Source organism: Pungitius pungitius, chromosome 3 (assembly GCF_949316345.1).
Source record: "Pungitius pungitius chromosome 3, fPunPun2.1, whole genome shotgun sequence".
Classification (NCBI taxonomy): Eukaryota; Metazoa; Chordata; class Actinopteri; order Perciformes; family Gasterosteidae; genus Pungitius; species Pungitius pungitius.
The window spans coordinates 7,342,772-7,370,096 of NC_084902.1; the positions used below are offsets into that span (position 1 = coordinate 7,342,772).

At 42.1% G+C, this 27,325-nt stretch overlaps 1 protein-coding gene across 1 annotated transcript in view; it reads right to left on the minus strand.

The window, feature by feature from the left end:
- The window catches only part of zgc:172282 (leucine-rich repeat and fibronectin type III domain-containing protein 1-like protein), a 102,430-nt gene extending 76,608 nt beyond the window's left edge, over positions 1-25,822 (minus strand). Inside the window, exon 1 of the mRNA XM_037462308.2 lies at positions 24,926-25,822. The gene's annotated coding sequence lies outside the window, so the exon portion shown is untranslated. The remainder of the gene's footprint in view (positions 1-24,925) is intronic.
- Positions 25,823-27,325: the final 1,503 nt, after the last annotated feature.

Here is a 27,325-nt window from a genome sequence, read left to right on the forward strand (position 1 = left end):
AAGAAGTGCTGTCATCTGCAGGAGGAAAATGTAACTGGACAATCTTTAGTCCTCTTCTTTACTCAGACTGATGACTAATAAATAATAAAATGTGGATGTCATTTATAATTTGGTAAGTGGTATCAAAATAATAGCGGCATTGGTGGCACCCATTTGTGAACTAAAATGAACTGGATCTAATTAATGTAATAGATTACCCGTGCCATGGTAGAAATCATTTTATTACCTTAAGATCTATGTTGAGCCGTGTGCGTCTGCGTGTGTGCGTGTGTGTGTGTTAACAGTAGTTAACAGATGAGAGATAAGAAATAAAAGTCGATGCCACAGGCATTCGCTGGAGGAATTAGTGTCTTGTTATTGTGCAATGCTTTAAATGAGTAACATTTAAATCAGCACCTCTGTGTAAGGTAAGACAAAAAATGAGAACTTGTGTAGTTACGAGGGCCTGGGAGTTCAAATACGCTTTTATTTCTTTAGAAATGATGGTGGCTACATTGCCAAGACCAATTGACAACGTATTTTGCAGTGGTGGATAACAGTATAAATCAGTGGTGGATCAATATTAGTCATGCAGATTATTTAGATGGGCTCCCAGTGAGGTTTTTCTTTTTTTTTTTTTTAGGAAGAAGGAGGTGTAATACAATCAATAACTTGAGTCTCTTGAACAAAAAAACTATTCATTCTCTTCCCCAGAAATAAAACACTGGAGCAACAGATGCATTTCTAGGTCACTTAAAGAGATGACGAAGATCACAACGATACACACGGAGATGATATCACATTAATGGCCAATCACATAGTCTGCGAAAAAAAAACAATGACGCCTGTCTACACAGTGGAGAAATCTTTTTCATAAAAGACGCAGTCATGTATTAAGCTTCCGTCATTTGTTACTCAAAATATGCTCAAACTGAACCTCATGAAATGTATATTTTCAACATCAACATCTTGTATTTTGTCTCCTATTTTTCTCTTGTTGCATGTGTTGAAACCCAATCTTTTTAAGAATAGGTGAACAGACAAGGTGATTTTGATGCAGATCCTTTTTTTCTCCACTTTTAAGGCCACTAAAAAGTCCAGGAATGAGTCACTGAAAAAAATCCCCTCCTAAGTCTGTCTCGCTTACTTTCCCTGATGTCATACAGTATATTAAAGAGATTTATTAGATTTGTCTTAGATTTGTGAATAGTGATACCAGTAATAAGATAAAAAAAGGAAAAAAAATCCAATCCGATACTTTTATTTTATCATTGCAGTACCACTCACTTTGTATCTTGCAGCTCTGTAGAAGATCAAAACTCCATTGAAGATCCCATCTCTCCAACATATTGTGACAGGTGCATCGTTCTGGCCCCTTGGATCTCACAACTTGGAGGTTTGATCATCTTCATCATAAATGATCTAACGCTGACCAACTGCCAACTGTGTAGAAGTAAAATACAGGCTTAGCGTGAAAAAAGCTGTTTTGACAGAGCATTCCTCTGGGCAGAAAGGAGTGTCATCTTCCTCTGCGCCACTGTAATTGGAAATATGGACATAATTAATACCAACTGCAGTCTTATTCAGTTTCAGGCCCCATACATTTATTTAAATAGATTACCGTGTGCAACACTTAATGAATATACAGAAAAACAAACAAAATGCTGTCTTTTGAATTCACCTTTACTTACATTTAAAGGCAGCCGCACCGGCCACATACTGCAACACACAGCATGCACAACTAAATGTGAACCAAGCCAAAAGCCAAGACCCTTGAACTCAGAAATAACAAAAACTGTGTTTTGAACATATTTCTTAACCACAAATGAATCCCACTGGGTATTTTTATTCTTCTTCCCCTCCTTGCATCACCATCCCTCCCTTAACATCTGCCTCAGTCCCTTCATGTCTGCGGGTATCTCTGAGATGCATGTTGCCGATCTGTGGCAAAACTGTTAATGAACCAAACACACACACACACACACACACACACACACACACAACATTTGTGTCCCATTTGTACACGCTTGGAATAGTGGGTTGCTCGAACATGCAGGTTTGTGCATGAAAGACACCAAACACACGTACGGGCAGATACACAAACACACTGGGATACAGCTGCTTATCTATCAGAGGGGACCAGACCATGCCAGTCCAGTCAGCACTGGAGCAAAGACACAATGTGACACCATGTACACGCGCAGCGAGCTCCACTTCGCCCGAGCTAGCCCTGCAGAAGGTCACAGTGGAATTAATGGGCCGCTCATTTGAGTTTTACCCTTCATATGTCAGTAAAGTATGTTAAGGGCAAACTTAAACCTAACTGTACACAATGTGTTTGAAAAAGAAAATCAAGCAGGAGGAAGATAAAAACTCAATGAATTTTAACCTAAATATTAATGGGAGGCATATAAAAATACACTTTAGGAAAAGTAAGGAAATGTCACGCTAAACGAATGGCTTTTTTTGTTTGTTGTTGCCCTGAACACGATGTAAGGGTTAAAGGAATACTTCACCCAAACAACTAGAATTTGAATATCAATCACTCAACCCAAGTTACCTGGACTTCATAAAGAACACTTGGTTCGTCTCGCATTGTGTGTCAGAAAAGGAAAAACATCTCGATGAATTTAATATAATGTGGGGCCTTATTCAACAGTCTGTCATTTAATTGTGGCGGGATTAGGGGGATATAACTATGGCGGGTCCCCACCAAGCACCGTGTGTGGTTTAACTTGACAGCGGCTGCCAAACCACACATTTTTCTCTGGTGCATAACATCTCTGAAAATAACATGCTGACAAGCATCTTCAGGCCCATTCATAATGACTGGGAGTCTAGACAGGCTTGCAGTCTCACTTATGGTCTGCCTACTTAAGATTATAGAAATAAGAAACATCTACAAGGGTTTGTAGAGTACGGCTGCTAACAAAGCCAAAGCCATGGCTGGTAAAAATGTCTCTTTTCCCCTGCAGACATTAAGAGGTATTTATAAGTCTCGATGCAACAGCTGTCGCTCAGAAACCTTTCAAAGGCCTGATAATGTCTGGGGAGAAGCTTTCAGAGGGAAACGAGGGGACAGGACGGAGGGGGATGAGACAAACCGTCCGCTCGCTGCTGCGGGAGCAAAAGAAACCCGCAGGACGGGAAGACGTGGAAAGGAAAAGTAGAAAGACGGGCAAAGGGAGTGAAGAGTGAAGGTGAGGGAGAGAGAGCAAGACAGAGAAAGATGGCCGGGGTGAGGAGAGAGTGTGGGGGGGGGGGGGGGGCAGTGAGTGAGAAACAGAACAGCCGGTCATCACGGACCAGGGGATTTTGGTTTGTGCGTGCAAGGTGTTATATTTGAATATGCACTGCGAGCCGTCACATTTTCACTCTCTCTCTCTCTCTCTCTCTCCCGCTCCCCAGACGGACTGCTCAGTAATGTCATTGCTGCCTAGCAACCACGTGGTAGCCTCTGGGGCTATGGCAATATGACATTTGTGTCTTTGCCGAATTTCACACTTCCCCTTCCCCATTCAAATGCGTGGTCGAACCAATGCGACGGGAGCCTGTGAGTGGCCTCGTGACAGATTAACATTTTGTGTCTGCGCGTGTGTGTGTGTGTGTGTGTTGCTATTTGTCTTTGTACAGGCGCAGGGCCAAGCTTTTTGATCAGCTGTGAACGTGCCAAGATAAATGTTAACGATAGCTACTGCCCGGCATGGCTTTGTATCCGCTGCGTGTGTGTGTGTGTGTGTGTGTGTGTGTGTCTGTGTGTATTATAATAACGTGTGGTTGAATGCGTGAAACTAATTTCCACTGAGATTAGGCCGAGGCTTGTTTGTGTGCATACACTCAGAATCATGAGAGTAGGGCTCCTTCTGAAAGGAGTGGACACAAGTTACCGTATGTGGACACAGGATGGTTCATGCATTCACACATTTGCAATATTAAGTTTAAATATGAAACTAAGGACATCAACTGAGTCATATATTGTAACACTAAACATTGACAAAATAAATATGAATAATTTAGCATCAGCAGTTAAGTTCCTGCCCCCTACCTAGAGTTGACATAACCATGTTTAGATGAATTCTCCCTTTAGGTGTTCATCCTTACAGTCATACATTCTCACATCATTTTTTTTAGGTCAGGTGTAAGGTGAAATGTTTCAGTCTAAAGGCTTATCCATCTGCACCGTGCCAAGCGCGCACACACACACACACACTATCACACCTACTCAGCTCTGTGTACCATATCAAGGTTAACCCTACTTATGCCAATGCGTAGCTTCACATGTACGTAAATAAAACACAAGTACAAAGCATGCGCAATAAGGAACGAGGCTCAATTACTGTTGAACTAAATAGTACATTGTGTATGTTTTGGTTTTTGGTGCCAGATAAAGAATCAACCCTTCTCGGATGTGCACACTTCAGTGGGTAGAGTTTCAGGAAAATGGCATATTCGTGTTTAAAATAAGGCAAGTTTAACTGCATTTCAGGACCGAACCCTTATACGAGCAGCGTAAGAATGACAGTTAAATACATAACGCTTGTCTCAAAAAGCACAACACGGCCGACTACAACATCAGAATCGTACAGACATATTTGTTCTGGTAGCTTCTAAATGGGATTTTAGAGCACAGTAGGTTTCTCTTACCTTTAATATTCTCGAGACAAACCCCAAACTTGTCGAAATTATATATATTTGTTTATGTTTAAAAATATCAATATCTCATATTCCATACCTGCTGAACGAAAGACAAATGATGCAGTAATTGAAGGTTAATGTTACTTTAGATATAATAAGGTCAGTGAGCAGTCTAACTAGGCACAAATATCCTCAATTACAATGACTGACAGGGAGACACCATCAATCTTTGAGCTTTGAACTTTGGGTCTCTTGTCCTGAAAGAAATCATTAAAGCATATGACTTGTGTTGTCAAATTGGGAACCACAAGAGACAGGTCCATGTCCCATTTGGGGTATTAACCCTAAGTGAGGAAAGGAAAAAACGGTGTGTGTGAGTGTGTGTGTTTCTGTTTGTTGTTCCCTGCAGGGCTCTCAGGACAACAAAAAGCACCACAGAGATTCTGAGAAGTAGAGCATAACTTGCAAAATGAGATCTTTCTTCCAGCCTCCTTCCTTTAGAGCTGGGAGGAACGGAGACTAATGCAAAGCCGACAAACGGGCGATGGCACGTGCAGCGTCGGATCGATTGGCGTTTCCTGGTGACCTAAATGACTCCCCGCGCGGCCAGAAACGTCGTCCCGTCTCTGTAAATGTTGATTTTGAGTTTCTGTGACAGGAGATCGTCACGGAGTAACAGCTGGCTCCCAAGCACCTTGTTTTCTCAGTCTCTGTCTCCCCGCCCTCCTTTTCTTTATCTGGGGCTATCTGCCTGTCTGCCTCTCCTCACATCCTGCTGCCCACGGCCGCTCCGGCTCTCTTTTCGCTTTCTTTAAACACAGTTGGTGGCGTGTGAAGGAGGGACAGCGAGATACTCTATGAATCTATAAGCCCCCCTTGTGCTTTTCATCTTCAAATAGCCATTTTAAACGCATACTCATGATGCAGATCACTTCTGAACCATTGCAAGGAAAAGGAAAAAAAAAGTTGAGCATTGAGCATGAAAATAAAACTATGAGACATTTTGTTGTGGGGGAAAGATTAGAATTAGGAGATGAAGCCGCATGGTTTGCTTACTTGGAAAATGAATGGTTGAATGTATGGATCAATAGAGGTCCTGATTGTTACTGCTTTAATCCCGATACACAATCTCTCCATCCACCTCGCCCAGTTCATCCCTGCTTCCCGTCCACCTGTCGTGGCATTAATCTCGTGTCCATCACATATCCATAGTCCGTAGTACTAATCTCTCTCATCCAACGGCAGTACGAACATGACAGATTGTGTAAGGAATGTATCTTCCCTCTATGTTATCTGTGTTTAACTGAGGGAGGACCGGAAGTACTGTTAGGGGTGCTTTTTATTTCATACAGAGGGTTATTGATATGATATTGGAAATTTAAAAAGGAGCTGTATTTTTACAACATAATTATTTCATTACCAATGTCAAAGGTTTTTTTTGCTGTAGGCAGACGTTTTCTCCAAATGGAGAAAAGACAACTTCTTTTAACAGCAAGAGTTGTCAGCTAATTAGAAAAATGGACAATGAACATCTCAAGGTTGCCGCTGGCAACCAGCGCGACGCCTGAACAGAAGGGCTGTGGGGTACGGGTTTGAACGCCCAGCAGTCGGGTTGAATCAGGTTATCCTGAATCTAGTATTGGTTTAACACAATTTGCGACTATACAGATGCCGCAGTGATGCGGAGTATGAGACAACAGACTGACATAGTTCACAGCAGTCACGCTGATAAATGGATGCAGCAACGGAGAGCAGCCTTTGTCGAGCCAGATGGTGACAAAGAGCAGCTATTTGTGGCAACTCAAAGAGAAAAAAAAAAGTGTAGAGAAAAGAATGAAGTACATAATAAGAGTTGAATCTCATGGCAAGTGGCGTCGATGTGTCGAAGATGCAGGTCCATCTGCGATGTTGACTCGCAAATAGTTAGTCTGAACCCTGTGATCCCATGTCTGTCCCATTCAGACCATGTATCTGCAGTCAAACTCACCTCGACTGACCAAAAAAGATGTTCCCTAAAAAAGCCCAATATTTGTGTTTTATTCTAAGCAGCGTAGAATTACTTTAAACCAGATGGGGCATATTCTTCATAGTTCCCTGTTTCAGAATGCCATCGGTATTGGGACAGATTTAGATCATATTAAAAAAAGCATTCATTTTATTTTTATTAAAAACTATGTATTCTAGCATTGAAACTCATCTGAGATCCTTTGAGAGATCAAAATTAGGCTCATCATTTTTTGTTTGTATGCCTGTTTTACTCCTTTCTATTTGCATTTCTATGTACTTAAGTTATTACATTAGTTTAGATAAAAGAAGTGCTTGTGTTCCAAATGCTAGTTAAAATATACATGTACATTCTGCCCGTTCCAGAAATAACTGCATTAAACCATTTGGCAAGATATCACCACACTGGAGAACAACATTAGTCAGGGAAAACATTCCCTTTAACCGGAAAACGTTCTGAGAAACGGTGATCTGCAGCATGGGTGAATTGGTGGAGGCCAGTAATTACACATCAAGGTCATGAATTCTGACTATTTATCTGAATTAAAAGTGATGTTCAGTTTATTTTGCCATCAGCCCGGTCGTGTGGCAGGACTGAATCACAGCGACCTCGGCGATGGAGAAAAGCGGTGTGTCAAGTGGAAACACAGCGAGGCGTAATGTATATCTAAGGAGACACGTGTCAGCAGCACCGGCTGCCTACACTCACCCTTTACTCCATGTAAATGTCGTGTAAAAGTAGACGGCAAAAATTTAGAATCCGTGGGTTAAGTGTTAGGTCATGAACGAGGTTTAGAATAGACATAGACCTCCTGTTCCGAGATGAAAAACCTTAATGCAGCTCAAGCTTTTTATTGATTTTCATTGGCACCTCCAGACAAAATGCTGTGTTTTTAATTTGAGATACTTGGGGGTGTTGCCTGAGGCTCTTTGAGTCCAACAAGACGGAACTTTAACCGCACAAAAAGCATGAAAGCCCTTTGAATCCACCACATAGTTGATCCCCCGGAGACCACCGGATTTGGAACCGAGCAACAAAAGAAGGTCGATCTATAAAAGGCCCTTTTATATGCATTTTGTATTGTTTTGAAAATGTCCATGTCTATAAGTAACTCATCCTGCCAATAACAGGCCAATTGTGGTAAATAGTGGGCTGGCGGGCAACTGAGACTCTGGCTTAGTCAAGACAAACCATCTGGTGCTGTACGTAGAAATGGTGGATGAGCAACTGTCCAATCTGTAGAGCAGTTATACAGCGGCTAACCACAGAGTGTAGATTTCACTGCTTATATTTCAGCAAGTTATTGTTGCAGAGAGTTTGTGTCTTCACCTGGGTCAACCAAAACGTTATCATCAAGAAGGAAAAAGAGTGAACACTTCCCAGATATGTGTTTTAGACAGTAACACAACGAAATAACGGTCCGAGGGAGGGAGGGTCGTCGCACGTTGGGGAATTAATTGTGTTAAGAAAAACAAGCGCATGTAATTGGCCAAGAATCCGGTCATTTTTCAAAATAAGTTATTTTTTTGAAAAAAAAGCCAACCCCACCAACTGCCCCGGTTGGGGGTCGCTGCTGTCCACTCTGCTGCATTGTTGGTGGTTCCTCACCAGGTGAAGTTAAATCTGTGCCCCTGGTGTTCTAACTGAATGTTACACACTTGATTTGGATAAGAGGACTTCATGAATCAGATGTTAAAAATCGTGAAAGCACTTCGGTCGGTTGGAGCACTTGAAAGTAAATTTGCTTAAACCCATTTTTTTTTTTACAATATTGAAAGATTTCAGTGCTGTAGCGGCGTACTAAGACCTTAAAGAATTCTAATACAGCATAATTTGTCACTAACCAGCAGGTAGAATAAAGTAACTGCTCTGCATTTTTTTTACTTTTTTTTCCTAAGTGCCTTATAGCAGTGCAATAAGTGTATAATAGTGTGATAATAAAAAATATCACTTCTAGCAGCAGCCTTCAAACCTGTTATACAGAGCCAAATTACTACCGACAAGGGGAGACAAAAGAAAGGAAGACAAGGTCAAAAGTAACAAGGCGGAAGCAAAGGACAAGAAGGAAAAAAAAAAACACAAGCAGAAAGAAGGAGAGTGACGAGTTGTTCATGAGCTGCCTGAGGGGAGGTCAGCTGTGGCCAAGACACACGCGTTAATCTGTCATTACACTCATCAGGGCCTCTGGCATCGCCGCGCCGCCAATGCGCCCGCATGCGCGTCTGTGTGTGAGGGCAGCGGGTCTGATTGGGATTCAGGTCGCTGGCCTGGGAAAGCTGAGTCACCATGGCGACCTGGAACCATGCAGGAAAGCCGAGGGAGAGGAGTTCAGGATGAAGACGAGATGGTGGGATGAGAAGAGGGAGAGGGAGCAGGGGGAAAGAGGAGAGGAGTGTGCAGAGGAGTGTGCAGAGGAGTGCAGCCTCCGTGCCTCGGCTATTTTTTTCCTTTTTGCCTCTCCTCAGAATAAAATCTACAAACAGTGTCCCCGTAAGAAAAGAGGATGATTCATAATGAGGCAAGTCTATTTTTCTAACACTCTATGTGGTGGTGTCTGCATATTCTTCCACCTCCACACATTTATGGTCTCTTAAGACAATTATACTAAATCTTTTCACTCATCTTTATCCCTTTTACTTTTCCGCCCCATTTTGCTGTCAGCATTATTTAACACAAGAAGATCAAATGGGCTTGAAAACACAAAAGATTTGTTTTCTATTCAATCTGTCCGAATAAATAGTAACAGCATATTTTTGCATTACATGCACTCACTCTGAATTCTTAGGCATGAATTAAGTCTGAGAGCACAGATGTGTTTAAATGGAGGCCGGGCTGCATGTTAATAACGTTCTATAGATTTTCCTAAAACTTTCAGTTTATATTATGGGCAATATCATTTATTTAAAATGCTTCATATAAAGCAGTCCATATATCAATAAAATGTGGGGCTTCATAACGTTTGCATGACATTGCATAGGTCTGATATTGCAATAATTGAGCATTGGGTGGTGTTGGCAACAGTGAGAGTTAAGAGCTCTTCTAGTGCCTTGTAGCCATAATTAACAACAATAGCAGTTCTTTTTTCAGCGTGAAATACACCAGCACCAGGAGAGAACTTCTTGAATATTTTTCCAACAAATTATGCATCATCCTGTGAACTAAAAAACTGCAGCATATTCAGCATGAAGATGTTTAGGTTATGTTTGTAGCCATCTCATGTAGTGTCCTTTGTCGTCCTGTTTGGATTGTTAGGCCTGATCCTCAGTAGTAGTACAGCAGTAGATTCAATGGGATCTCAGCTCTGCTGCACCGCTCAACCGGATTGCTTGTTGTCTTTTTAGGGATGATCTGTCTCAGTCAGAAGTTTAGACTCAAACATTACCACGGCTATTGGACAAAATGTTCTAGTTCCATTAAAAGTACCCTTCTGACTTGTAGTGACTCCCTTAACACAGTTGACTCTTCTCCATAGACAGATCTTAATATCTCTTGGTTGGATTTTCACAACATTTGGTAAATGCAATAGATGATTCAAAAGCGATGTATCTTAATTACTTTTCTTCTAGTACCATCATGTCTACACAAATATTGCATGGATATCTCCCCTAAAGGTAGCCGCTGACCTGAGCATAAAAGGAGCTAAAAACATTTTTTTTTAAAGCATATCTATTAAACACCTGAGACACTCGACTGTACAAGGAGATAGACACCCTCACAAAGCGCTGGACGACTGCGAACATCTCACAGCTCCAGAGACTGACACCCCACTCGCTGGCTATAATTGATTTTCTTTTAAGGTGTAAAAAAAAAAAACGTTTGAAACCCCAGTATTGATGTAACCTCTGTCCAACAAGAAGAGAGGGTGTGTAAATGTAAAGGTGTTCATGAGACAGACCTCGGCGGTGAGTGAAGACGAGCGGCTCCGAGAGTAGAGGACGGTGTGTTCAAGTACAATAATGGGAGTTGATGGGGATCAATTGTTAAATTACACGGCTCACTGATTATCAATCTATAAAGTGGCTGCTCTCGTACACAGCTGACAAGAAGGAGGCCACACCAACTGGGTCGGTGTTTGCAAGACATCTGATGCCTACCTGTGTGTTTGAGTCGCTGACCAATATTTTACAGTAACACAAACACACACACACACTGACACACAATAAGGGCAGTGACAAATGAGTCTCTACGTTTTGTGCTGTCAGCAACACAAAATCACAACCAGAGCGTTTCACACTGAAACGCAATACCTGTTGTTTCCCCTTGAGTAGTTCCTACGGCATATTGTACCCATTTTACACAGTAGTTATTTGAATGCTATTTATTTTTAATGTCACTGAATCAATGTATTTGTTTTTAGTTTAATTTGTTCAGCTTTTCCAAAAGCGTGTATAATGCACTTTTGCTTTGGTTTTTAATGTGTTCGTGCTCAAGCAGTTGAGATTTATTCACGTATGGATAGAAAATAAAGACGGTAGTAGTAGTAGTAGTAGTAGTAGAAGATAAGGAACTTTAGAAGTATCCACACTGATTAGTTTATACGAGAAAGATTATTACTCATTTTATCAATAATGGACAATTAAACAAAGCGTTATCTTAAAAGTCAAGGCTCTGAGTAAGATATTAAACCCTCATTACTAACAACTGTCAAAATACCTAGAAGATTAGATTAGGGATTAGAAACTATTGCTTTCAGTTGGCAGTTACAGAAGTTACAGCAGTAGACACATCCGCCCGTGCAGACGTAGCATGCTTACTTTCATTTATCTTTCAACCACAACAAGATTATTATTATTAAACTTCTTTGCTTTTACTCAACCTCCATCTTTTCTGTTTATCCTCCCCGTGTCTCACCTGAAGCAAAGCTTTGGAGATTGTATTGATTTCAAAACAAACAAATGAAGAGATGAAAAACTACTAAATGTTGCTCAAACTGAAATATCAAGACACCTAGAAAGTAAAATATGTGCCAAATGTGTTTGTGTGGATGTAAACATGCTCGCAGACCATCAGCTAACTAGGACTCAAAGAAACAACAAACAAAACCGAACTAATCCTTAAAGGACGGAGAGTTGGACGTGTAAGCTCCTGGCCATTCTGGGATTGGACTTGGCACTGAATCAGAAAACCACCGCTTCTGGTGCTCAATTACATGTTTTGAAAAAAAGAAGTATGCAGAAACCACTCGAGGCCACCTAGTGTCCTCTCTCTCTCTCATTCTATTTCTCTCTATATATTTATATTTATCTCTCTATTCGTTTAAGTTACTAATCTTTCATTCCTTTAAACATTTTTTCATCCTGTCAAAGCTAAAAATCCTGCATTTGATTATAATTAGGAAATGCAAAAATCCATTTCCAGGGGGAGAACATTGTATGTTGCTCAATCACATTCAAGATTTATTCCCAATTGAATTAATTGTTTAAAAAAATGACAAACATATGTAAACAAAAGAAGGATTTACAGTGTGTACTGATGCAAGTTACCCAATGTATGTGTATTCGACAATGAATTAAAGAAGAACGTAATAAAGGATACAATCTTTGGTTCAAAGTAACAATAAGTCCCCGCGATGATTCAAAGCCTTTGGGAACAGCTCCAGATAAAAGCCACCGGGAAGAAGATTTCACACACACACAACGTCTCTGATCTTAAGTATTGCAGTTGTGACAGTGAGCATTATTCCCCAAAGCTCCAACACACAGCAGCCAGTGTGCACTGTCAGACAGATTTTTCTATTATGTGAAAGTATTAAAACTTAACTGATACATTACAGTTGAAGTGTGTGATGTGAAGCAGAATGGGTTCTGCAGTGGGATTTATCTGAGTAAGTAAAAAACTGTTGTGCTCCTCGTCGGCCCCGTATCAAACTTCTCAGCAATTCATTCATTATTTCTCCTTCGTTAAGACAGTTTCGGTCCTAATCTTTGAGATTGTTAGTAATTTTACTTATATTACTCATCTTCCTATTTGTTATGTCTTCCCTGCGTGTGGATCCTATAAATTTACCTGAGATAAGAATAAAGTTTCAGGACACCCCATTTGGATTAAGATGATTTTAAATTCAGGGTCAGGGCGTCCACTCGACTTTGTCGACTGAAACATGTGTGTTGATTAAATAGTCTCTTTATGACGATGACGATCGAAACTCAGCAGAGGACAAACTCCAAAGATGAACCTCTTTCATGCTTTTCCACTTCAGAGTCCAAGGACTAGCTCAGGGATAAATGTAATAAAATTTAATAAATGTAACTATTACACATAGTTAGGATTTTTTCCACCACATTTATGACTGGCCTCGTCAAAATTAGCCATTCAACAGATTAGCATTCACATTACATACGTGGAGTAGGATTAGTTCAAATTGCGTAGCTGATTTGAAGGAAACACCAGATGAACTGCTTTGGTTCATGAGTTCTACTTTCTCGGACGGCGTTATTGATGTTCCTTCTTAGACATCACGTAAGTAACTTAAATTTGATGAATCCACCGATCCCGTGGTTTTCATATTGATGATTTTTAATTTTCATTTAACTTAAACAAAAGCAAATAGGTCACGATTTATATCCTCCTTTTAACCTGATTACACTGCCTTGATCGCTTTGGAGGGAAAGTAAGAGAGAGTCAAAATAAGTTGTAGCTATAAACAGGAGAGACTGAATGTCTTTGGAGTTCTAACTTCCAAAGAATATCATTTTCTACATAACTCCTCACTTATCTTCAAATTAGTTTCATTGGTGGGTTGGTAAGGCATCAAAGTAAAATCCCAGTTTTCAGAACAAAACAAAACGCATTGACTAAATGATACTTCGAAAAACCGCGTATAGTTTATGTGTTTTAAAACCCAGTTTTAAAGGTTTTGTTTTCAAGGTACAAGCTCGTACGTCTCAAACTAGATTTTGTCCCTGCACATTAAAGTCTCGTTGAAAAGCCTGATACCACTTTTTCCCAGCAGCACTTTGTCCCATTGTGACCTTTTTATTTGTTACATAATGGGTTCAGTTCATTACACATTATCCTTGGGGATACAGCCAATTAAATCATTACTTGCAAGAAAAACATTATCATTACAAAGACTTGTTATCGCTGTTGTTGTTACCCACGACAACCAAAAAAACAGACCGGCAAGTTTAACCCAGAAAGCAATTCTAAATGTCAGCAACCGGCATGAGTGATCCAATTGGCTCCAGATCTTCCCGGGATTATTATATGATGGCAGAGAGACCACACGCTACTAATTTATTGTACCAGCCCAATGATTTGGCAGCAAAGCACAACAGCTGGACTTCCACAGCTTAAACACACACGTATGAACACACACACAGCAAAGAGTAAATGCTGGACACCATTAAACCAAAGCTACAAATGTCCCTGTGGGCGCCCGTAGTACTACGAATATGTTTAAACCCACTCCGAACCGTGGCACTGAAGTGTGGAAAGATCCAACAGGCTTCGTTTAGACAACGCTGCCTTCGATGGGCGCCATCTTCGCTTTCTCAATCCTTCCCTATGGCCGTTTTGGAGTAATCTGCGCGTCATTGTAACCTGCTTACTGGAGTGCTTGACACATTAGCTACCCGGGAGGCATCTGTGAAGCTCCGATCTGAAAAAAAGGGAGAGAAGGCTGAATGAGACGTCCCAGCCAGATGTCCGACCCCCACCTAACGACTGGTCCGGCGAACCAGTCGATGATCAAAGGATCTATTTCTCGCATACAGTAACACTAAATGCGTTGCTGTCAAGGACAGTTGCTGCTAAACAATATGAGCAAGCGACAGCGCCAGTTGTGGTCATGGTTGTGTGCATATCTGACATATGTGAGTGCAGTTTTATATTACATTTTTTTTACCTGCGTATCAGGCTCTTTATCCTCTAGATGTCACACCATGTGCAGTTGGTAGTCTCTAAGCTGACCCGACTGCGGTTTTGGTGCTCGGCGGGTGTTTGTAAAGTAAGTTTAGAGCCTTTTCGCTCTTCGCGGCAAGCGATGCTACGAGAGCAGTGTTTCTGACGGAGCCACAGGTTGTCCACATCTAGCTGCTGTTAGTGCTTCTCCACGCTGTATTCATTCAACCCTTCATCACAGCGGCGGGCGCAGACACACCTGGTGAAGATTTGCACTCCTCTGAGTGCACCTTTCATTTTTTGAATTGCACTTGATCCCAGTGGCACTAATCTATGCGCAGAGGAAAACTATTTTTCTCTTTAAACGACTGCTGGATTATGCTGATACGGCTTCGTCGGCGAAAAAAGTGTTTTAGAAGTGTGTGTTTTGAACTTTCTGTGTTTACACATCACGGAAATTGCCATTTATAAACGGTGATATCTGACTGTTGACAATGATAGCCCAATGATACAATGACAACTTCTCTGCTAGTGTATTTAATATTGTAGCCAGCACTACCGTGTCCAGTGACATGCTACAGTGTTATACATAGTTCAGTAGAAAACAAAAGCCATGTAAATCAATAGACTAAAGCTATGCATAGTGGTCCAATTAAGAGTCCAAGCTAAGCCGTGAACACTGTGCCTTTGGTTCCACACCGTCAACACAAACGGCAACAATTGCTGATCTTTAAGAACCGAGCTGCTGGGTCCTGATGAGTGCCTTCATGAACCGCAGATTGCCCTCCCAAGTCTAATTATTTCCTCCCGACTATCTCGCAGCCTATCAGGCTCACGGTGCGTCGAGTGGACCGTTTCCACCCCGCAGGGTCTGTCCTTTAAGCCTGTGTTAATAAACGCTAATTTGGTGAAGTGCTGAGAGGGCTCCATCGCGGGCCGGTGGGTTCCGACTGTCCCTTCAGCGGCTGATTTCCGAACCCATGACAAGGTTGGAGTTTATTACTTGTAATTCTGTGAAGGTGCAGCTTCGAATGAGTTCAGGGAGACTCTCGTGTATTACCATTGGTGCATCCGACAGCATCCATTCGAAGGAGCGTGCACACCCCGTCATGTGTGATGTTAAGCGTTCCATGACGGAAGGTTCTTAAGGGCTCAGGAAGTCCTCTATAAGAGACGGGGCTCTGTGCATTCATTAATTTGTGTGTTCACTTGTAATGCTGTTTGCAGTGGACACTGATTAGGGGAAGAATGTCGACCTTGTGAAAGCGACTCAGAGCTCCAACAGCCCTGTGAGCGTTTGTGTACTGAGCTGGGTGATAGAAGACAGCACTGCAAGAACAAGTTCTGTCTAAAAGCAAAAGGTTGGATTGGACATGTATTCTGGTGATGCTAGAAATTACAAAATATATTTGAAAAATGTGAATCGGCAGCATGATTGGGGGCTGATGAACACGGCGAAATGCTGCTTAATGCTCTTGAGAAGCTTTGACGGCTGATTTGAAATAAATTGATAGAACTTGGTAAAAAGACAAATTCATGTGAATGACTCTTTTTGTTCAGCCACAATGAAAATTGATTTCAATTGATTTAAAATAGACTAAATTGACAGTTGCCACAGGGTACTTTTAGACAACACTGTTCACAAATATCAGTGTAGAGTGAGGACGAGGTACAACCAGAGAGCGACATACAAGCACATGGGATTTGGCGATTGTTCCATGTGGTGTATAATTGTTAAAGCCTTCCCACTGAAAGTCTGACAGCCCTGCATCAAACCTATCTTCTTTTTATCAGCAAATTCAATTCATTTCACCAGTGAAATGTGTGGAAATGTCTACCATGGCCACTGTTTATTGTCACCCTGCAACGCAGACTTTCAATTTGTTTGCCTCACAGGATTGCCAGTAGTGCCGCGGGCTGCCGCCGACACTCTGGCAAACGTCAACCATCACGAAGGTCGTGTGTCGAGGCAATTTGCAGGGTTGACGGCAAAAAGAAGAGATTTAATCGTGAAGCAACATCGACAACATGCTGATCTACTTTACAGTCATTTATTTAACCAATCATTCGTTCAATGCACTCCAGGATGGAGGGAAACGTGGGAGAAATTGTTGCAGCGGACACTGAAATTCACTCTAAAGTGAAGTAAGCGACGTGCAGAATGGATTGAACAAGAAAACGTATATATTAACGTATCAGAGACATTTGGCAGGTATATAAGACTCCTATTTGCTGGAGTCTACAAATGCAGATGAACTTGAGTGTGTTGCTGTAGTTGTGATGGAGAGAGTGTGTGTGTTTAATTCCTCTTCCATGCTTTCTCGGCTCCTGCCATAACACTCACAGACTTGGGCGACACCGTCCTTGGATATTATTCATATTAATATATGTTCAGGGACACTGGTTAACTCAGGACTCTTTTATAATAGATTTCTATTGATTCTATATCCATTGTGTATTAAACATATTGGACTCATCCCCCTACCTTATTATAAAAGTATGTTGTGTCTCTCCAGTGTGTCTTTCTTTTTTGACTGTTGAGAGCTTAAAGTGGAATACTTCACACACAGACAAACACACACACACACACACACAAACCACTGGTACAAGGTATTCCAGTGCACCCAGTCATGCACAACTCAGCAATAAAGCTCTTGCTGTTTTTATCCAACCGGATCTGCTGCACTCTCTCTGGGATTTGACAAGTCATTTCGGTGGTGGGTGGTTTAGAGAGACGTCACGGTCAGCCCTCCTCTTTCTGTACATTTTAACGTAGGACACAACACAAAATAGACAGAACAATACAAAGCCACATTGCTCTGCTCGCTGGATTTTCTCTCCGAATTTTTGATTCAGGTTTCTTTTGGTGTGTTCATTCACAATCGAGAAGTCAAGCTAACACGGCCGCAGTATGACGTGTCGGGATTTTAGCAGACACTCGTGCGTGAGCGACAGCAGAGAATAATAGATTACTCTGCCAAAGTAATTCAAACTCCAGATTCCTACAACACATGCAATATTAGAAACACACACTGCCTTCGACATGCACATGGTGAATAACCTGAAAAGAGTAACAGAACCAAAGAGACAACAGAAGAATGACAGATCATTGTTAAAAGAATATGAAGACAAATTACTAAAAAATGAAGGGAGCAAGCAGAAAGAAGATGAAGAGAAGTCAATGGGAGTAAAAATTGCGTGTGAAAGGTAAACTGAGATAAAGGAGTGACGAGTGGATGGCGAGAGACACCCATCCGTCACACAGCGTTGCTTCTGTCAAGATTAATAGATGAGGAGAGAGAGAGAGAGAGAGAGAGAGAGCAGAGAACAGACACTCCTCTTCAATCTATCTCCACGCACTATCTGGCTCTGCTTGTCAGGTCTGCTCTGTCACCCCCGGACCAAGACAATTACAGCGGGGACGGGTCGATTAGACGTAAACACATGAATACAAACACAAAATTCACTCAGAAACCGAACGGCTGCTGAAGTGAAGAGTGAAGCATTAACTGCACACTGATGTATCACTCCACAAAATAAGAGCCCTATCCTCATGACTGGTTACTAATTAACTCCCAGTATGGGGATACTTAGAGAAACAATCACTACTTAACAGTGCTGCAGCGTTTATACAACATAGACATTCAGTACTCAAACTATTGTGGGTAACATTTCTAAAGTGGGCATAAAGCATGGTCTATTTCTTTGTACCTGCCAAATTTTTATTTTTGACCATTTCAATTTGTTTTTAAATACCAGTAATCAAGGGTAATTCTTTCGTCTGGAGGGAGACAGTCAGGGAGCTGAAAGTCATTGGGAAAGTCCCCCCCCAAAAAAAATGACATCCACCAGGCCTATCTTGAATGTTGTGTAATAATCAAATTGACAACAATGACTAATTGCTATATTGCGGGCTGACTTCTGTTATCAATGGCAACACATTACAGCTTCACTGTTTCTGTTCTTACCTTTCACAATAAAAGCCTGTGTCATCTACACAGTGATCCTGTTCACTAGAGTTGGGCTAGTTTTCAAACCAAACACAATATTCTTGCCATGGCTCGTTAATAAATTGCGTACGGCCTGTCAGAGACTTGTGGCTCTTTAAGTCTGTTTTGAACACAAACTCAATATTATGTTCATCACAATGGAAATTGTCACTAATGCACTACAAGGTTGTTGTATCAGGGCTGTTATACTGTCATCGCAGGTTGCTGATTATTTTTTCTAACAAATGAGAATGTTTAAATGTTTATATTATGCAATATTAAAATCCAACTACTGCAATGCCATTTGCATGCCAATAATTGATTAAGTCTTTCATTATAAAGCCACTGCACAAGTCCTCGGGACGCTCAACAAATGAATAATGGTAAACGTGTAACTAGGTAACTGCTGTTAGTCACTCATTTCTACATTTAGACATTTCTATTAGTCATTGCTTCAAACTGCAATAACAAACATTATCATTTACACCTATGCAGTAAATATGCAGTAATAGTGGAGTAACCTTTTAAAACCGTAACACAAATGATGAATGGAAAGTACTAGTGGGCAACTGTGGTCATAAAATATTCTCATTTAATTGCGTGATCATAATGTCAAATGCAATACTTTTATTCACATGCCTAAATTAGAAGAGAAGTGCTGATATGCTTTCAGGAGAGTTGTAGAAGGGGCATGTTTTTAAAAGTCATGGCTTATGAAATCATCTTTTCCCATCCTCTATTTGAAGCTGACTTCTCCCTCATGGCACATTTTTAAGGCTATTTGAGATTAAGGTATCAATGAGGCATATGTACTGTATATGTTCCTCATCGTCGCACTGGACAAAATTGTTTGCCAAATGAGTAAATGTAGCACAAGTTGAATGTGATTTTGTGAACTGCGGCCAAATATAACCAACCAATTCTTCTTTGTTTGTGTATCAATCTTGATACATTTGAGGCTACTAACGGCTGGTCATAACTAAAATGTAGATTGTCAGTTAACATTTAAAACAGTGTACTTTTTTTTAATTACATAGTCAAAATAAATCTCTAAAATCTGCTTCAGGCTTTAACATAAAGAAAAAGGAAAAAAATAACGTAATAAAACTCTGATTTCTCTGGGATGAAGTTTGGAATCTTACGCGATGCTGCGGTTAAGCTGACTGGTGCTATATTCCTCCATCTGCCTGCTCAACAACCCCCCCCCCCCCATTCTAATACCACGCTGCTTGGCATTCAGCATGCCCCTCTCGTTCTCCTGGCTGCAGCCTCCCCTCCTCCCTTCCTCCCCCTCACCTCTCGCCCCCCCCCCCCCCTTCCGTCTTACAGCAGCATCTCTCAGCCGCTCTTCCCTGGCGAGGTGGGATTGCGCCACTGAAACAGCAGCTGTTGCCACGCAAAGGCACACGGACGCACACACGGAGGACACACTAAACGTGTAGACATCTGAAGCTCCACCGCAGTGGACGGCGCGTTGCTGTGCTGAGTAAATCGGGATGACATATTTTGGCCATTTAAGCTATAAAACAGCGTGTTACCACATCACAGCACCTAGAGCTTCTCTATGAAGTATCCACAACGTATGCTCTTCTCTTTTTTCTCTCATTTCTGACTGCTTCCTCTTTTCCTCTCCGGTCCCTTAACGAGTCCCTCGTAAAATGTCATGTCTTTTTCTTTTCCTTCTCGGTGTCCTCCGTCTCGGCTCCGCTCCATGCTTTTCCCTCTTCTCGGCTTCCTCCAAACACAGAATTTGTTTGTTAATTGACCCGTCCTGTTAAACAGAGGTCAATAACTGCAATAAAAAGCCTCCCATGTTCTGTTGTTCCTTCTTCGTACTAGAGCCAACCTTTGCCTTATTAATCGTTCCCTCCTTTCAATCAGTCTATTTCTTCAGCCCGTCTTCCCTTGTCTTTCATCCCTTCAACATCACAACCTTTTAGCCCCTTGCGAACATCTGTCCTGTGCTGCAGCGACTAACCCAAAACAATGTCTACAAACAAACAGTGACAGCCAGAAACACACCAGCGTGCGCCTCACTTTTATATGCAGACATCCGTACATCGTTGACCCACAAATATGAAACCATGTTTTTCTTCTCTGAAACTTAGTGAGTTTCTCCGTGTGCGTTCCATTCATTTTCTGCGCTGTCTCTCTTCGCTCAAACCGAGCAACATCAATCAGTCAGACCTAAAGCCCTGCCGTAGTTACACCTCCGTTAGACGTCATGATTCAATCTGATCATGACAGAATGAAAGGTATTTGAGACGGTGCCAAAAGAAGGTGCTGGGATGTTGTTTCAGACACTGGGAGGAATCATCTTGGCCATTGATGAGTTAGAACCACATGAATATCACAGCCCATTCCACTCAGGGATCATCATTATTATTCCTCATACAACTTGATTAATAAAGGCAGTGTTTTGGAAGAAAAAAAATGCACTCATGTGATTGCATTGTTTTCTAGGGCTGTCAACTAATTAATTCATGAATTTCAATTAATGGCAATTAATGAATGTTGTTGTTACAATGTTGTTTGTAATGAATGTTTGTTTTTCTTCTAAAGATTAAATCTTACATGTAATGAGTAATCACTTAAAAAGTCATGTGTATTTTAGACATTGTTCTTTGATTGTTAATGTATATTGTTAATAGGTTGAACTAGCAAATCTTCCAGCTAGCTTAGCCTAGCAAAGGTATGAGGTGAAATACTTAACCCACAAAATAATATATTTTTTTCACCAAATTGCTCATTCTGAGTGACCATGTATTCTTGAAGTTATTTCTTGCAGCCCCCACAGCAAAGTGATGATTCAGAAAACGGAGGAATGTCTCGATGAATTGAAGTAAACGTGGGCAGCGTTCAACAACAACAAAACCGTATCAAAAGAAAGAAAACCGCACTCTCACAGACAAGGGTGAGTGTTGATGCAGAGGTGCACGAGCAAGTATGGTAACTAGTAGGTTATGAGCATATTACTGAATAAATGACACCTTGATTGCACTGCAAGAGTCCACAAACTGATGTTGTATAGTTTTGCTGATCCCATTTACTCCAATTTGTTCTGTTTTTTGATCCTTCGTTCAGGAGTAATCATTTGCCATCAATCGGCTACCTCTGCTGCACTCACTGAGGCCGGCAGGGCCACTTAAGCCAGCTAAGCCTACTGTAAATACAATACATGCATTATAAATATTTTTACCATTAGCTGATTTTCTCATGGCACATGTCCTGTGCATCTCCGGCTCTCTGCTCCCGGGGCCTGCAGCGCTGCTTACAGCGCAGCTTGTTTTAAAGAGAGCTTTTATTCAATCCGACTCTAGCCCCCTCTGGGTAGACTTTGCAGATTAAAGTATACGGAGACGATCTTGTAGTCTTCAAACCAATCAGATCTAGAGTTTGTCATGTTGGGCGTATTGTTAGACGTGCCAGTAGTACCGAGGTAGCCTCATAGGTACGTATTCATCAAGGGACCGCGTTGACCTGGACCTGTCATTGGGCCAGCGTGACTTTGGTAAACAGAAGGCTGGCTGGCAGATCTTTGTGTAGAGTTCAGGTTGAATTGTGTTTGTAAATAGTGAGCAGCATTTGGTGAGCGAACTGCTTTTGTGTTGATTCGTCTATTGTGTTGTTTTTATTATAGGGTTGATATTGTTGCCTGTGATGTGAAAGCCGGTGCTCTTTTAGCGCCGGAGTTTTGATGGATCGTTTTGTCATGCTTTGTTGTAAATAAACGCGGCTGGTTCTTGTTCGTTTGCTCTTGTCATTGAGTTTATTTGACGGGGTGCATTAGCCATTAATTATGCAGCAACCTGTCATTCTCGAATTCTTGTATCTGCAGTTTGTGTTTTTGTAGGTGTTGAGCATCATGTGACATTTTATTTTTACCTTAAATGTTACTGTGTTATGTGAATATGAGGTGTTTAAACAAAACAAACAGTAAGATAATGAGGTTATTCAGTGCTTGTGAGACGCTTCATATTTATCATGTAGACAATAAAATAGCGTCTTCAATCTTGGCATTTTTCAGCGGAAAACACAAATAAGTGTATTTCGAGAGTGACAATATTTCTTTACGATCCAAACAGTTTGGCAGACCTTGACTAGTCAGCACATTTAAACTGCTTGTCCAATATGTAACTGACATGCTTATCAAATTGTAACACACAGTAATGACAAACAGGATGAATACATGAATGTTAATCCATGAATTCTATCTCAATTCATTTAGATGTATTCCTCTGTGGACTATGAGCATGCAAACAAGGGTAAAGATAAAACACACAATTTACATTTTTTTTAAAGTCAAATAGGTTAGTTTAATGTATATTTTGTTTTCATTGATTCAGCAACTTCAAACATGTGGCCATTTACATCATTAAACATTGTATGTTCGATCTCAAATCTCACTCGGCCACAACATCACCAAAATTGCTCAGAACTGCTTTTGAAAACATGGCTGTTGTTTATTAGTGTTTGCTTGCAGGGATTATTTTAGGGAATATTTAGGATTAAACAATGGGAAAATGAATAAAAGAATGCTGGATTTAACAATGTATCCCAGAGGCACTTCAAACATTTTATTATTCTTTTTTTACTGCCGGTGTAAAGTCTGTTTCCATGGCAGTGTGAAAGTTTTCTGTTTTTTCATATACAGTGGTATTCATGAGTGGGATTCTGTATAAAGATGCATGAGCAGTGCCTCTCAAAAAAAGACCTTGAGCAGAACATCAGCTATAACCCGGAATACTGCGCATGTCGGCACGCGGACTGAAAGAAATGTCAGTAACCACCGTGATGTAGAGAATCAAGTCAGAGCCCATTACAGTCCCATCTGCATTTATTACTAATTACGCGCAAGCATTATTTAAATGTATTTCTGTGTCGGTTTGAAGAAAAGTCAGCCTGCAATGTCCTTTGGATGTGCCAGTTTGAGGCTCTTAACTCAATAAAATAAAATCTTATGTCAGTGTTAGAGTTTTACTGTGAATGTCTTGTTAAAAATGGCAATGGATCAAATGATCAGGTCATGATCAAAGACAATCTGAATGCACAGGTTCTTTATGATCTTATTCACTTAGACCACTCTCTCTCCATTGCAGGACAAAAAAAATGATGATTACATACATTAACATTGTAATCTGAAATGCGTTTAAAACGTAATCTGTCCCTGCGAATGTTAAAACCCATTACATTTAGACAGAATGAGAAAAATGGAAAAAGTGATTTAATATTGAAACAAGGCTTCTGCTGATCCATTGGTAAACAAACGTAGGGACCTGCAGGGCAGAACGAGTGCACAAACTAATTGAAACTCCGATGTATTTACATGTGTTTTTTACGGGCGTTTATAGCCATTGCATCAAAATGTCATTTATGCGAGAATATCTCCCAGTCAAAGCAGACGTGGTGAGCTGACAGGCAAAGCAACATTGTTGGTCGTGTGCAGCTTTCTGTGTCTCTCCTTCTGTCTCCATGGTGCAGCAAGGACCATTACGCAGCGGTCTGTTGGACAAGATCATGCACTTGCAGGGTATTCTACACTTGGCCTCCAGCATACTTTACTGTTCCTGTCTTAAGGGGATCGTTTTTTAATACCAGCTGCAACACCTGCACTTTTGCAAAATCCTCGCCGACGTCTTGGCGGTCGCTCCCCAGAGCGACGGCCCATCTACTTCATTCCGTCACCTCGTCTTGTCCTCCTATTTTATTTACTCACTCACTCTGGCAGTCACCCATCTCCCCTGCCTTTGTGCCCCCCCCCCCGTCCGCCAACCCCACCACACCCCTCCTCCTCCTCCCCCTAAACACCTCACCTATCACCCGGCCCATCTCCTCCTCCTCTCTCCTCCTTCTGTGCATTCCATATCAGCAGCGTCTCCTTTGGCCTCTTCCACCACCAGCCTCTTATAATCCCCCTGCTGTCTGCCTCCTCTCCCATCTGTGCTCTCCCAGTGCTGCTCCACTAGCCCGTCTGCTTTCTCCCAAACGTAATAGGTTGCAACAATCTCCTCCCCTCGGGTTTTTCTTCCATAGCCACCGGCCCCTTCATCACCGCGTCTCCTCTAAACTCTCACACTCATCTTCGTCCCATCTCTCTCCCAAGCCATTTAATCCCCATTTCTGCTCATATCGGTTCTGTTTGAGACCTATTTCTCCCCCCCCCCACTCCCTCTCCTCCCACTCAGCATCTTCCCAGTTCTTCCGTCTTTTGTAGAGGAAGAGATATCTTCCCCCCCCCCCCCCATCCAAATCATATGAGAGATAACAGCAGCGCCATTATCTCCCCATCTGCCTCACCTCCCCTTTCCTTCCTTCTCTCCCTTGCTATTTGTTTTTTTTCTCTCTTTCTTCAAAATTGCAAATGAACCTGGCACTAATGTTGAGGCACAAACAAGCAAGAGGACGCACAGAGCAAACGGTGATAGCGAGAGGAGGGGGGAAAAAATGAGAAAAGTAGTTAAAGAGACTGTCATACCTGCGCGTATCCCTCTCCTCCTCCTTCTCCTTCTCCTCCTCCACGTTTAGGTACAAGCTGTTTCTCCTCCAGTTAGGGACCCCTCTTGTTGAAGCCAGGGGAACAACTCCACACAAATAATAATAATAATCTACGTTAAATAATCCTCTCCACGGTCAGACAATGTTCCAACCAAACAAGAAATCATATCCACTTTTTTTTCATGAACCTGTGGTCCTGCACCGGGAAACGCCGGTGGCGCCGCGGGGCTCCTGGAAGTGGTGGCGGCGGGGCAAGCGACGCGTTTCAGTTAGTTCCAGTTGAGTTTGCATCAAAAGCCCATCGCGGGTAGGCCCGTGCCGTCCCAGTCGGCTGCCGAATATCCGACAGGAATCCCGTGCACGCCGCCGTCGACCTACTGGAACAGAACTGCGAGCGCGGATAGAAACGCCGTTAAATCGGCGCGCCGCCGCGTTGTGCGCCCGCTCGGTCTCCACATGAGGTCCGGGGTGGTCGTTTAAGACTCCGGCGACCGGGTATTTTTTAAGGAAACACCGCAACCGTTTGGGAGTAAAAAAAAACTCGTGGAATCGTTGTCCGGAGAAGAAGACAGAAAGGGGCTCGGGGAAGATGCGAGGAGAAGGCTCTGTGGAATCGGGGGATGGTTCTGGGTGCTACTCGGCCGGTCTCCACGCAAAACTCCCGTGTCCACGCTATTCGCTCTCCCCTTCAGGAGGCTGTCATTCCTGCACCAGCATCCACTCTCACTTGCTCGCGGCTGTTTGCATCCGATCTGCACTTTGTTACAGGATAGTGCGCATTCTCGTTGGTGGGCTGGTTGTTAATCCGCCTTAGGTCGGAAGTGAAATGAATATGTGCACAAAATGTTGATCGGAAAGCCGCCAACACCACCCCCACACCCCCCCCCCCTGCAGAATCAAAAGAATCCTGGCAATGGGTCGTCCACCCACCCCCCTCTAACTGAAGCACAGAAGTGACTTTGTCTTGACCTCTCTCCTCGTCTCGACGTGTCCGAGGCTGGGCGCTGCGTACCGCCCGGTGGGTGGCAGCCTATGGATGGAGGCGTTATAGGTCACAACAAAGATGATTAATCCAGCCTCGAATTATTCCTGCCTTTCCGCCGCCCCCCTCCCCGACTCCCCTGTCGTCCAAAAAAAAAAAGCACTCTAGTCCGCAGTTTACTTTCACACGGTGCGTCTTGGTGTCCCACCCCGAGCGCGTGCGTGTCCTTCCTTGTGACTCCGTGCGTTGCTCGGTCTGGTGAAGAGTCGCTGCCCCGGGATTAGCCGGTGATAACGGATGGATACGTTATGACGGCTCCGCGTAATGCTACCGCGCGGGCATTTGCCTGCGAGAAGCACCCGGTATTCCGACACTACCGGATGCTTCCAACGTGAGGGGAGGGGACCTGGGAAGGGCCGCGGAGATGCAAGCGGCGTCGAGAACACAAAAAGTGTGTGGGTGGGGGGGGGGGATTAACACGTGTTGATTTTGAGGTTGGGTGTGGCCCGAAACCAGGGGGAGCGGGAGGGTAGTTGTCCCCCAACCCCCACCTCAAACACGTGTTTCTATTTTTCATCAAAGTTCATTTATTATTAAAATCGATGTTTTCTGGGATCGAACACAAAAGGTTTTTACAGGACACAAAATAGAATTATTAATACATTTATAGTTAATTCGTTTGGTATATATATATATATATATATATATATATATATATATATATGCCCACAATAAAACACTGTAGTTTGTCAAATTGATGTTGAGTTTTAAATCCACTTTTATTTGTATTCCTTGTTGCCAATTTAGGCAGAATTGGTTACTACGCAACAGTTTGACATTTTGCAAATTAACACTCACGCTTTGTAGAGTTGTTGCTTTTAGTGTCAAATCGGGGTGGCGGAAGTAGGACTCAAACGCAGACTTGAACTTTAATTACAAAAGTCAAAAATGCCTACAGGCAAAATGCAGCCCATGGACACACCGACATGGGAAACACATGCAATAGACGGACGAAAAACAAGCGACACACACGGTTTAAATAGAGTGGGAGGCAGTGCAGGTGATTGGACACAGGTGGAAACAATCAGGGACACAGGAGACAATCACAGGGGATGAACCTACAGGGCAGGAAGTGAAGCTAACCCAGGTGCAAAGAGGCAGGAAACTACAAAATTAAACAGGATACAAACCCACACCCTGATATTGAGCAGATTTGCGTATTAATAAATGAAAAAATATCATGAAAATATTATCATTTTATATTACTACAGAGTTCTTCTCAAGTGTACACATACCTATAACTCCATATACACACAAAGTTTCATTATTAATTTAATCTAATCAAACAATCAGAAAATAGATGAATAAATAATCAAATAAATAAAATGAAATAGATTA